The sequence below is a fragment of the Tachypleus tridentatus genome, chromosome 13, assembly GCF_004210375.1.
Source record: "Tachypleus tridentatus isolate NWPU-2018 chromosome 13, ASM421037v1, whole genome shotgun sequence".
Lineage (NCBI taxonomy): Eukaryota > Metazoa > Arthropoda > Merostomata > Xiphosura > Limulidae > Tachypleus > Tachypleus tridentatus.
The window spans coordinates 174,180,129-174,195,124 of NC_134837.1; positions in this window are offsets into that span (position 1 = coordinate 174,180,129).

Genomic DNA, 14,996 nt, shown 5'->3' on the forward strand with positions numbered 1-14,996 from the left:
AGAAGTAGTACACATGGTTGTCACGCATAAGGTTATTGTTAGTGATAGAAGTAGTACGCATGGTTGTCACGCATAAGGTTATTGTTAGTGATAGAAGTAGTAAACGTGGTGTCACACATAAGGTTATTGTTAGTGACAGACGTAATACATTTAGTTGTCATACACAATGTTATTGTTAATGATAGAAGTAATACATTTAGTTGTCATTCACAATGTTATTGTTAGTGATAGAAGTAATACACTTGATTGAAAATGTCGCTTGACAAATTCTTAAATTTCCCAGGAATATATTTTTGTTTTGATTTCTTAAAAGGATTAATTTATGATATACGTTCTTGTTAAGTTATATTAAAGTACTTAAAAATAGCATAGTAGGTTCTTTTTCACGTTCTGTTATACTTTTTATGTTTAGATTTTTAACTTACAATAATCGTTCGCTGGACCTTATGACCTCAAAAGGGTTAATGCCTCATTTACTGTAGACGTCTTTTTTAATTAATACGTTTAAATTCAACAGAATATAGGTTCTTAGTTTCTGGTACGTGTACCACTGAAGGTCCATGGTAGGTAATCCAAGAAAGGATGTATAATTACAGGAAGAGATCAGCAACATGATACAATGTTGTAACTGTGGTTCGTAGAGATAAAATTAGTTCAGATGGTTCGAGAACAAGAAAGTTTGAGTACAACTGCAATAGGACATTACTTCAACTTTTCAACTAATACATTTCATGAATTGCAATTGGACATTCTTTCAACCAATACAATTCATGGAAGCTCAGAAATGTATTAGCCACAGTATGTGCAAGCTTGGATTCTGTAATAACGTGATCCAAAACTGTTTCATTAAATTCAAAATGTAATTCTTTGGTTATGAAGGACATCAACTTGGAAAATACAACAGCAATGGAAGTAAGAATGAATCAGTTAAAAATCACAACACAAAATGCGATAAGCAGATGAAACAGATATAAAATAAAATAAATTACACATAGAAATTCTGCTGGGACAAACTGAGAAAAATACTCAAAATATGTTCGGGTTTTTATCAGGGTTTTGAGTTAACAAATCACGAGGTACATTCTATTATTGGTTTTGCCAAATGTCACTTAATTAGGTAGATTTCAAAGAATAAATACCATAGTGAATACAATAACATTGTGCTCGTTGTAGCGCTTAACACAAACATCGTATATTCATACAGCTGTTTGATGAATAAGTTACATTAATACATCTAATTTATTTTACTGTACTAAACCTCTTGAAATAACGCTATTTTATTTTCTGCATTACCAAACTCGTTGCAATTATGGATCGTTTGTAATAAGAAGAGAATACATCAAGCACCTTACACACGTGTTTCAGACGAGTTTACTTTGATTTAGATGAAAGTTAAGTATCTACAATGAGCGAATAAACGTGTAAGATATAGAAACTGTACAATTGTTTAAACATACTTTAAGTTTGGGTATTACAGCTTGTTAAACATTAAGTAACAAAACAGAACGTGTAAAGCTGAATTTTGAATGTGATGATCAAGTTACAAAGAACTTTTACCACTGACATATTATAAAAGTGAAATGATTAAATCTTATGTACTTTACACGTATAAATCTATGTCAAACTATTTTATATACAAATATACTCGATGTAACTACTAGATTTAACATTTGCAGTCAATAAACAAACAAAAGGCCCATGCGAGCAGTATCACTACTGAGATATTTTAAGGAACCCCCCACAGCAATGTGTTTGCGGACTTATATCGTTAGAAATCGGATATCGATACCTGTGGCAGGCAAAGCACAGATAGCCCATTGTGTAGCTTTGTTTCTGATTACAATCAAACAACCTTAGTCAGTTGATTCAAAGTAGATGGTATTTTTATACTTGTGTGTTGCTTTACAATACATAGACGATTTCCTATTTCAAGTGAATGAAATTAACACATTTTAGGTTATTCTATACTAAATAAAACTGACTAACAGTTTGTGAGGTTCCTCCCTCTAATAAACTGTACAGAAGGTATAGTGCATGATACAATTCAACACTTTGTTTTGTATCAGTATTATATTTGTTATACACGGTGTTGGTCTTGGGGGCGCTTAAAATTCTGGAGCTTTTCCTTATTTTATTGTATGCCCTAGCGCGGCTTAATGGCTAGTATGGTCAAACTTTGAATCCAAAGATCCATGGTTCGCGTCCCGTTGCCAAAATTGCGCTTTCCACACTTTGAGGATCGTGGTTATGCTATAAGAGTGTCAGTATACGGTGAGATAAGATCAGCTCAGGTGTTACTATGAGTGTTGTTGACCAGCTGTTTTTGTTTTTTTTTTATTCCGATCCAGACTCTTAATTCAAAATTAGAAACGACTATGCCCATAAGGTCTTTGTAACTTTGTACAAAACAGTCTCATTATTTTTTGTTGTCATTAGACTTTATAAATTTGTATTTCAAAATTTGTTCCATTTGCATTAAATTCGATAAAATAAAAAAAAAAACAACAAAAACAGCGTATCTTTAAATACATTCATCCAATTATACTCTTAATGAGGTTTTTTATCATTTTTTTATTCTAACACTATAATAAAATATTTTTTGTTTATAACAAAGCAACATTGGATTATTTTCTGTGACTACCGCAGAGAATTGAACCCTGCATTTCAGCGTCGTAAGTTCGTAAACTCAGTGCTGTCCCAATGAGAAACTAATTAGCTTTCAAACTCCAGTTAAACATTACCTTTAATATAATATATTAGTGTTTAGTATATACCTATATTAACGTAGAGTTTGTTGGGTTTTTCTTTTCTCAGTGCAGTGGATTGTTTAAAGTGTTGAAAAACTTAAACACGTGTGAAATGTTTAAAAAATAATTTTCCAAATGAAGTGTTTCACACAAGGCTGCAGCCTAGTTTCTGGTCTTACAGTCACATGTAATATAAAGTGTTTTCAGATAAAGACTTTTTCACACATAGCAACTGGTCTTTGATTCGGATCTTTGTCAAAATGGTTTGTTATCCTGTTATCTTTGCCTTTTTTTACTAAGGGAGTTAAAACAGTAAAAAAAACGTTTCTTCTATAACTCTCAGTTAGGTTTCGTATATACTTTAATTTTGAAACCAATCTAAATGTTCCTTGTCATGTTTCTTTGCGCATAAGTATTTATGTATGTTCATTTTATGTAGTGATGTACAGTAAAACTGGCGAAACGTTGTTTAACGGTACTGTTTTAACCCTGAATCAATTTTAGACGAATGATAAAACATTGTTTCTCGTTACTAAATCAGTTTTAGACGATTGATAATGTTCATTCATATATATGGAAGTTTATGTGGGACTTACTTTGTTTAATCATCAATAACAAAAAAAAAACATCGAAAATACATTTAGAATGTTCCAATTTACTTGAGGTAAGTCTTTGTGATATAAAAATCCCTTTCCTTTAAAAGATGTGACATATGTACTAAGTCAGTCTATGCCTGGAGAGGTCCAGTTGTTTTCCAGTTTGATAGTATCTGTGAGACTGTGATAAGCAACTGAAGATATAGAAAATAGTGAGACAAGGCATGGTGAGAAAACTGTTTTATGTTCTCTTTCTTTTTGAACATTAGCCAATTAGAACTAATCCCCTTTTTTGTGCGGTTTACTGCACTCTTGTTGTGAGACGTGATTTCCAGAGGGCAGCTACCCCGTGTTCCAGACCAAAGATGAGAGCACACTTTAATATTGCAAGAGTTTTAAACGTTGAAAGACGACCCTTGGTGGGTCAACAGCCTTCTGAGTAAGTTAGATTGTAAGATAATCAGCTGTTAAAATCAGAAGTAAAAGTAAGGGTTATTTATATCTTTTAGTTTGTGTGCGCATACGTTTTATCGAACCAGAATGATTGTTTGTTTTTGAATTTCGCACAAAGCTACTCGAGGGCTATCTGTGCTAGCCGTCCCTAATTTAGCAGTGTAAGACCAGAGGGAAGGCAGCTAGTCATCACCACCCACCGCCAACTCTTGGGCTACTCTTTTACCAACGAATAGTGGGATTGACCGTCACATTATAACGCCCCTATGGCTTGAAAGGGCGAGTGTGTTTGGCGCGACCGGGATGCGAACCCGCGACCCTCAGATTACGAGTCGCACGCCTTAACACGCTTGGCCATGCCGGGCCACCTGCATCGCAAATCAGGTTAAATTTTCAGCTGAAAAAAGGATAAGGCTATATAAATAGTTTTGTAATTAATGTTTTAACTTTAAATTAGCAGCTACGATATCTCGCTGTGTTATCGCATTTCTTCCAATTGCGTACCAACGTCAGTTCCAGTTTCAGTTGTGTAGTACAAGAATACGTGATAAGCCGAAAAGTAATGCTATTTTTATGTTAAAAAAATCCATTGTCAGCATTTTGTACCTATCGTCGAATCCTCTAGAGAAAAAAAACATTTTCTTAAACTATTGTGAGCATATGTTTCAGCCCTCCAATAAACATTTTTTAAGCTCTTGATGACATGAAACCCACTTGAAATAAAAATGTATCTCAGATATGTATTAAAAAAAGGTTAATACCCATACCAGCCATTCTGAGATACATTTTTTAACCTCTTGAGAGAGTATCAGATACATGATTCAGTTCTCCAATATTCATTTCCTTAAATTCTTGTCAGGGTTTTAGACATATGCTTCAGGTCTCCAATAGCCATTTCCTGAAGCTCTTGTGAGGATATTAGACATATGCTTTAGTTCTCCAATAGCCATTTCCTTAAACTCTTGAGAGAGTTTATTAATACCCATACCAGCCATTCTAAGATACATTTTTTAACCTCTTGAGAGAGTATCAGATACATGATTCAGTTCTCCAATAGTCATTTCCTTAAATTCTTGTCAGGGTTTTAGACATATGCTTCAGGTCTCCAATAGCCATTTCCTGAAGCTCTTGTGAGGATATTAGACATATGCTTTAGTTCTCCAATAGCCATTTCCTTAAACTCTTGAGAGAGTGTCAGACATGTGATTCAGTTCTCCAACAGCCATTTCCTTACGTTCTTATGAGGGTATTACACATATGTTTAGCTCTCTAATAGCTATTTCTTTAAGGTCTTGTTTGAGTAGTGTGTCTTGAAGTTATATAATAACACTGAATTGGTAAAATCGCCAAGGTTCTGTAAAGACGAATGCTGAGTAAATTGGTCTTGACATGTTCAAATGACGTAAGCTACAGGTCACTTTACACTTCTGGAGCACGTTCCTGAGGCCTGTAATTGAAATAACACAAAATCTTCCCGGAAAGAAAAAATAGATGATTTACCAAATGGCCACCATCATTTTTTCTTTCTTTTTATTCGATGGTAAAAAGAGTAGCCCTAGAGTTGGCGGTGGGTAGTAGTGATCAGATGCCTTCCCTTTGGTGATTTATCACTGCTAAATTATGAACAACTAGCGCCGATAACCCTCGAGTAGCTTTGTGCGAAATTCAAAATAAACGAAACGTTCTTACTCTGAGATAATTATGAGTTTTAAGTCAAATTTAAGATCGTTTGCATTTTTTATAAGATATGAAACAGAAAGACGATAAATCAGTATAGAAATAGTTACTACATCATCTGTCGAACATCCAAACCCCTAAATATTTAGTGTAAAATTCTCAAAAATGGGGCACAAACTATCATCTCCATTGTGGAAACAGATAAAGTAATTAATTTAAAAGGAAGGATTTTGTGAATGTTTCATCTCAAAGAGAAAAGGAAGAGTTATCTGATTGGAAAACTACATAAACACACTTAATGACTATCTTAGAGCTTTTGGAGGAAGAACATTATTTTAGAGCATTTACCGAATGTGCATTTAGAGGAATTATATTCTTTATCAATAAAATGACAATGTGAAGGGTAAGGATCAGTAGATGAGAGTCCCGGATTACCTTACATTCTCTCATAATTAAAAATTAATCACCTTTTTTGATCAACCATTCGAGTTTGCCTGCTACTTCTATAACCACAATCTATTCTGATACTTTTAAGTAATACGTATACACATACATATATTTATTTTTGAAGTTTTTTTTACGTTTTTGAATTTCGCGCAAAGCTACACGAGAGCTATCTGCGCTAGTCGTCCCTAATTTAGCAGTGTAATACTAGAGGGAAGGCAGCTAATCATCCCCACTCACCGCCAACTCTTTGGTTACTGTTTTACCAACGAATAGTGAGAGTTACGTCACATTATAATGCTCCCATGGCTGAAAAAGCGAGCATTTTGATGCGATGGGGATTCGAACCCGCGACCATCAGATTAAGAGTCTAATGTCTTAACCACCTGGCCATGCGAAGCCTAAGAACAATCAGAGGACAGTTTTATTGTTGAGGAACGATATATTAGGTTGAGCAATACCAAGAAAAGAACTTTGAAAGATTTCTCGACAGAGTGACAAAGGTAATAAGCCTTTTATAGTTACTGAATTTTTACGCGTCCCAGAGATTACGAGTCGAACGCCTTAACCCACTTGACCATGCCGAGCCGATATATATTACTATATTATTTTTATAATGCCTTAGAATTTTACTGTATTCGTTACTTGTTTGGTTTGTTTAGAATTTTGCGCAAAGCTACACGAGGGTTATCTGTGCTAGCCGTCCCTAATTTAGCAGTGTAAGACTACAGAAAAGATAGCAAGTCATAACCACCCACCGCCACCTCTTGGGCTTATTTCTCACCAACGAATAGTGGGGTTGACTGTCAAATTAGAACGCCCTCACTGATGACAGGACGAGCATGTTTGGAGTGATGGCGATTCGATCTCGCGACCTTCAAATTACGAGTCCAGTGTTATTCTTTACTCTTTCAACAAATGGTAATTTCATAACTTTCATGTATTATTGGAGACAAATAAAGTGGGCTTTTAATAACTGTATTAACAAAGAGGTTTCTGTTTAATAGTTCGTGGGCTGAGATTATTAATATGGAAAAGGTTTAAGATGTATTAGTCTTGATTTAAATATTCCAACGATTAATGACGCCATACTTATATAATAATCTGACTGGCGACATTCATAATTACGTACAAGTCTTATTAGTGACGTCACACTTATGTAGAAATTTTTCTCGATAAGGGAAGTGTTCAGAACACACAAAGAAAGTCTAACATCTCTTTAGTTTACGAAAACATGTGCAGGTTTCCTATATATGTTACCTCAAAACAACAAAACAAGATAATTTAACTCTATGGTTAGTTACTAAGAAAGGAAACAAAAAAGTAGTGTTATTCTAAGCTTGATAAAAACTAGTAGGAAAACTAACTAAACTGAGCAACAAATACTCAGCCAAGCACGTTCTTAACATACAGATCTCAAGGCAGAATGTTATAATGGTTTGTATAAACAGCCACGAATTATTTCCTGTTTTCACGTTCAGCAAATCATTAGAACTATGTTTGTTAATTAATCTCTCATTTACATCTCTTTTGTGTTCAGCACATAAACACATGCTCGCTTGAATTGTTTCCTTCGGTGTTCTCGTTTGTCAAGAAATTAGATATAATTGTTTGTTAATATGGTATATTAAATGTAAAACTCGTGGAATCAGACAACGTGGATCCAGCGTATTCTACTATGAAATGTAATCTGCGCTTTGTTGTTGTAATTAAATCGTCTCTTTCATCTCTAACTGAACAGTGAAAGTACTGGACAAGCTCTAAACTATATTCACTTGCATATGAATTCTTCTTTAGATTAGCTTGTAGACGACTTGTTTCTTAAATCAATGAAAACTATCATAATAATACACATTCAGATTTAATATCATTTGTACACAACTAAAGGGAAGGAGTAACTGTGTAATTATTTAAAGGGTAGAGTTAAAGGCCAGGCTGACGCAACTGACAAATCTGTTATTTTAACATTAATCAATTTGAAAGTCGTCTCGCAGTTTCGTTTTATAAAACACATTTCTTCGTCTCACGGTGGCACAACTGTAAGCTTTAGAACGTAAAGCCTAAAATTTGGGGTTCAGTTCTCGTGGCTGAAATATCACAGATAACCCTTTTGTGTAGTCTTGTGTTACAGACAAAATAAGCAGAACATATCTTGGTTCTGGGGATAATTTTCGGATTTAAATGTACGACGTTATGTGAAAAAAGTAGAATATGACACTGTTTTATTTTAAAGTTTATTCTTGTTCAACAATGACTGGCTAGATATGCGAGCACGCTCTTGAAGTATTCGAGTGAAAGGAACCACTTGTTGCTTTTAAGCAAAAAAAAAAAAAACGGCTCGTAGGTCTATCTGTGTTGCGGCCACCATTATCGTTTATAATTCTTCCTTATTTAACTTGTTATAACTTGCATTTAATGCATATTTGAAGAATTTTCTTTAACCAGTTACATATTCATAGTTTCCAATCATAGAAATAAGAAAGATTTTGGAAATAATAAACTAAGTTTTTTAAAGATATAGTCAAGGCTAAAAAGGTTAAGGATTTTGCAACACTTTATTCTATGAAATTTAAAACCTTCATGTTTACGTTTCGACTGATAAGTGTTGAAGTCTAAATATATCAAAGACAAGATCACACAGGATATGAGTCATGCTCTTTCAAAGTAATATAACATTTCTTTACAAAAATGCAAAGTAAAATTTCTCGTATATCGTAAATAATGTTGGGTCAAGGTTAAGTGATACATTTTTGTACTAATATACGTACGCCATATACAAGAGTATGAATACAAAATTAGGTCTTTGTTTAACACTGAAAGATGTTTTTGTGATTAGTACGCGACATGTGGCGAAGACAAGTAATATATTTAAATATGTATGTGTGTATCTTACGTAATTTGTTGGCTGATTATAGTCTGATACGCCACGTATATTGTTTGAAGACGTGTTCGCACCTGAGCTGATATATGCCGATAACGCCTTTACTATATGCGATTTAATCTTATTAATAAAGTCCTAACGGTATCTCTGCAATAAGTTCCAGGTCTTAAAATGCTAAAATCTGGGGTTCAATTCCTCGCAGTAGACCCAGAGTAGGTTGATTCTCGTGTAGCTTCGTGTAAAAAAAAAAAAAGGTTAACTTACTGGTAAAATAAAACATTAGACTGTATGTCCACGTAGGTGTGTTGCATTGCCAAGATGTCCAGTTTAGGAAGATATATAATATATTGCTTATGACCAAGACAGAGTTCTTGTTTTTAAAATTAGTAGCTGCTTCTTTAATGTTTTTTTATAGTTTGAAACAAACAAAAAGAGGAAACACATTAAATACGAATACGTTTTTATTTTGAATTTCGCGCAAAGCTACTTGAGAGCTATCTGCATTAGCCGTCCCTAATCATCACCATCCACCACCAAATCTTGGGCTACACTTTTACCAACGAATAGTGGGATTGATCGTCACATTATAACGTCCCCACGGGTGAAAAGGCGAGCCTGTTTGGTGCGAGCGGGATTCGAACCCGCGACCCTAGGATTACGAGTCGAACGCCTTAACACGCTTGGCCATGCCATACCGAATATGAATATGAATTTTCGACACTGTTAAGATGTATTATTATGTAGATTCAAATGGATATCAGTAAAACATTTTGAGTTTCGTATAATAACTTTTTTGTCTTCAGATATCATCGTATAAGTTGAGGAAATACGGGAACGAAAGAGTTCGTTGTAAACAAAATCCACAGATATTCATCATTTGAAATGAAAATTTGTAAACACCTTAGTAAACAAGAGGCCAGCAATATCTATAGTAGGCCGTTTTAAATGCCTGGAAACTCAGTAAGACTCATACACTATATTGTTGTTGTTTTTTTCTTGTTTAACTTGAGTATTTTATTGTCGACTTTGCGTATATAGCAACGGATACTTAATTTAACTTCACTTGCATGGTAGTACTTCAGGTTTTATACCTAACTGGTCCCAAAAGGGCTTGAGAGAGAATCAGGGTCGCTGAGAAACTCTCGTTAGCCTTCAGCCGCACACGAGATTTTACGATATTAATTATATTGGGGAGCGATTGGTTTTAAAAACTCTCTGAGAAGTATAATACACACCAATAGTTATATTAGCGGTCGGTATTTTGTTGACATGTAAAGAACTGGGATTTAAAATTAAGCCTACTTCGGGTGTGTACAGTTCTATCTAGCTATATTTCTACTAGAAACACAATACATTTGTTAATTTTTAAAAATGAAAATGTTGCGAACAGCTTTCCTCAGATTTTTCTTAAGCGTATTTAAGGAGCAATCATATGGTGAATTTATTTACTTAACAGTATTTACATTAATATTCGTACAATATCAATCACTGTTATTAAACTTAATTATCTGTGATTTCTCCAAAACATCTCGAGGTTTGGTTTATATGATATATTATAAATGTATTTTTGAAGGACCACGATGTTGCTTTTACCATAACAGCTTTTATGAAGAGTTCCTTCTTATTATTTCTTTTATTAGTGAAACGCCAAGAACTGAACGCAGAATTTTTCTTTATGACACTCAGTTTTTAAGTCTGCTTTGAAAATGTGAGGCCACCTTACCATCTAATATGCATACATGCATGCCTACTTGATTTGTAACGGATGTGAACAAAAAGAGGATGTAAATACACTTTAGTAGACATTTTGTATAAAAACGTACTAAAACTTTAAACTTTTAAAATAGATTTTACGTTAGGTAAGAGTATAACATTGTAAGTTTATTGATAAGTACGGTAACATTTATTTCCAGTTAAAGTACAAACGTTCACGAGTTGCAGTGTATAATTTACGTCTTTATAGAATACAGGTCGTATTTAATAAAGGCTTAGCTACTGCTAGGCCAAAGGTAAGTAGACTGATTTCTTCGTCTGCGATTATAATTATTTGTACTATTCTAGAAATCCTATCTTTAAAGGAGTACTGTATAGTAAAGATAACTAATTCGACCGCAGTTGTTTTGCTAATTTCAGCTAGTGTGTAGGTATTACGTTGTAACATATAAACGATACAACTTAGGAACACATATATTCTGGTATTTAAGTGGTTAAATGGTTCAACATACAAAACAATAATCACTGGGGTTAAAAGGAACTCAAACGTGCTGTCTGACATGCAATTGTGTTTAATTTTATGCAGTCTGTATAAATATAATAAAAAAATGTGACATCACAACGGGACAGTGTATTTAAATAACATTTTTGTATCACTCTTAATGTTTCCAACTATTAGTTTTATACAGACGTTTAACAAACTGGCATATAAAAATAAACAAACTACAGATCTGTATTAGCCTAATTATGGATTAATTGATGGTGAATAATCTATGACTCATACAAAATTTAATTTGATAAAATACTGAAAACAAAAGCAAGTCTCGTTCAGGTCATGGACAAGTATCTATTGTGTTCAATTGTATTGTGTCCGGTGGAACAGACTCAAGTCTTCAGAATTACAATGCTGGAATCCTGGGTTCGATTCCCCGCGGTGAATATCTAAGATAGCTGTTACAGAGGACCAAACAGTCAAGTTAATACAAGTGAAAAAAGGCTTTTTTGTAGACTGAGATTTTGCATCCGTTTTAAAAGAAATCGACTTAATAAAACTTAAAATACAAAACTCTAATAATCGACGCAGAGAAGTCGAGTAGGTTCGTAACTTAATTAATTTATTATTTTCAAATTTATTTAATGTTCCTCAATGCAGATGATAAAATACAACAGATGAGATGTTTAATTTTGTTTGGAATGAAAGACAAGGTGATAGTTCCTTTAAAATAATAAATCAAAAGTGTTTTTTTCATATCCAATCGGCTTTTATCTATACCGATTTTCCTTATGTACAGCAAAGTCGTTGGTTCATTTGTGTCGAAATATTTGTTCAGATATCGTATAAAAATATCGTAGTACTATGTACCGTCTCTGATAGGACAGAGGTAAGTTGAAGGGCTTACAAAGCTACAATCCAGGGTTCTCTACAGCAACAGGCCCGGCATGGCCAAGCGTGTTTCGGCGTGCGACTCGTAATCTGAGGGTCGCGGGCTCGCATTCCCGTCGCGCCAAACATGCTCGCCCTTTCAGCCGTGGGGGCGTTATAATGTTACGGTCAGTCCCACTATTCGTTGGTAAAAGAGTAGCCCAAGAGTTGACGGTGGGTGGTGATGACTAGCTGCCTTCCCTCTAGTATCATATTGTATACATTAGGGACGACTATCGTAGAAGGTCCTCGTGTCGCTTGGCGCGAAATTCAAAACAAACAAATACGAGGTCTCTAACCTCTCACTATTACATTTCTATGCATGTTATTGATTATTAGCATTTCAACTAATGGAATTAGTATAATATATTGCTACTTTCATATTTTTTGTATTATTATGCATGAGAAATATATTTCTAGAAACATTTGTATTAAATTATTTAGTGTATAATTTATGCAAATTAAAGAAATTGATCCGAGACCTTCTTGCTTCTACTTTTGACCTATAGACTAGAGAAAAAGGTGTACGCTGCCTTACAAAATTATTTTTGTTTTGCCAGTTCGAGCTGTGGTGGTTTGAGTGACGGTCTGCTGAACTGAGGTCCTCTGGTACGAGTCCTGTTACTGACAAAAAACAAAATCGTGTTCCGAGGATCATGGATGCGTTATTAGAGTGATGAACAAATCCTGCTATTTGGTCTAACAAAAGTAGCTGAAGAAGTAGCAGTGGGTAGTTTTTTTTTAACTGTCCTCCCTGTAGTTTATCTCTTCAGAATTAGGGACAGCTAACAGAGATAAACATTGTAGCTTATGCGCAAGATTTGTTAAACAAACTTTGAACCAAATAACGAATAAGCGGTCGTTCATCACTTTTATAAAGCGTTCACAGCTGAAATCATGGATAATATTAAGAAGAATCATCACTCGAACAATAAACTATATAGTGTACAACCCGACTCATATTCTCGAGGACGATAGATTAAAACGAATATGCTGCCATCGTTTGGAAACTTTGTGAACTAATTACATATATAGTAATTCTGGAACGTTCTATAAATATTTCTAAACCTGCAGTTTAATAGTGTTGTTATTCATTAGAAAAATTTTAATTTTTGCCGTGGATGGCATTTTCTGGTGGTTCACACAACACTGACTTCATTCTACCAGTATATACTTTTGTGGGGAAAAAAAAGTAACACCTTATTTGTTGGGTTTTAGGTTTTTTTTCGCACTTGCTTATACTTATGTTTACAAAGATTCGCTCGCGGGTTCGTGTTGAGACCAAGACGTTTGTAATTTACAAGTAGCGTGGTGCATGTGTTTACTGTTCCATTTAATTTTACACTCAGAAGGATGAGTTATGTACTGATATAATAGCAGTTCATACGGAGATACACGAATATATAAATAGAAACACGAATTACATATCAAAACTGACAAATGCTTTTGCATACAGCACGTCTGAGGAGCAGCTAAAGCAACATACAGGGGAATAAAAACTGAAAGTTTCGACTTAAATGTTTTTTTATTAACTAGAAAAAGAAAAATGTATTTTATTAATACTTCCTCGAAAAACATTATTTTTGTCTTATCAATCACACACGAGTTTCAAATGTTAAATATGTGGTATTTTAAATGTTCAAAAACAAACATTTATATAATAAATCTAGTCTACAAGCGATTCTTAGTTTGTCAGTAAATTCATAAGATATAACGCGGCGCTCTGTGTCGTCGCAAGTTAACTTGTGAATGGTTTCTGTGCACTTTACAACAAGTAATAATAACAACTTCCAATAAGAGTAGGTTATATATTTGAAGTGAAATTAAGCTTCAACCAAGCCAACAGTAGAACTGAATGAAAATATGTTTCTTACGTTTCCACTCATAAAACGTAGAATGTATAGTTTCATCAGTTGGACATTCTCGCTGTTAATGATATTTTTGGCCGTAATCCCAATAAATCTCTCGAGGTTTTGCCACCTTAAGATATTTAGGTTAGTCCTAACCCTAACTACATTATCTCAGCTAACAATGTAAAGCAAAAGGATAATAATAAACGACAAATGAAAATAATAAAAAATAATTGCATTTGGTATACTAATTAATACAACTAATATTATTAATGGAAACAGCAAAAAATAAACAAAATAGCATATCTTATATGAGGATTCCACGAATACTAGTGCTTGTCTTGTGGTTGGCACAGTCGGCAATCAAATGGTTACTAGGATTCGAAATCGTGACTCTTAGATTGCGAATCGAGCGCCCTAACCACCAGGCCATACCATGCCCAAACTGCTACAGTAAATGTGTAAATAAATGCTAACATATTTGTTGAAGCTCACAACCATTCAGATAATTTTAACGTTTAAAATGGCATGCCGCGAAATTTGGCAGCGTATTCCCCACAGTCCCCCACATTTGTGAAAGCAGAAGAGAGGTATTAAACTACAGCAGGTGCTTGATTATAAAATGATTTATGTAATTATTCATTTTTTATCTGGGATTCAAAAACCAAAACAATGTCACAGTTGAAAACTATAGATTTAACATACGGTTCCTTTTAATTAACATGAGCTTAGAACGAAATATTTCGTTCCTTTTTATAGTTGGTCCTCCATGGCCAGGTGATTAAGGGGCTCGACTTGTAATCCGAGGGTCGCGGGTTCGAATCCCCGTCACACCAAACATGCTTGCCCTCTCAGCCGTGGGGTCGTTATAATGTTATAGTGAATCCAACTATTCGTTGTTAAAAAGAGTAGCCCAAGAGTTGACGGTGAGTGGTGATGACTAACTGCCTTCACTCTAGTCTTACACTGTTAAATTAGGGACGGCTAGCACAGATAGCCCTCGTGTAATTTTTTTGCGAAATTCAGAACAAACCAAACCTTTTTATAGTCCCAATCAGAAATTTCTCTTTTTAGAGCTTTCAACGAAATTCCAGATTGTGAGGTGTTAGATAATTAAATTTAAGGTTTTTTTTGTTTAACAAACAACACAAATTATAAATTATGCATTTGTGCGGGTTTGGCTCATTTCGTTTTATCTTGTATATTCTGCAC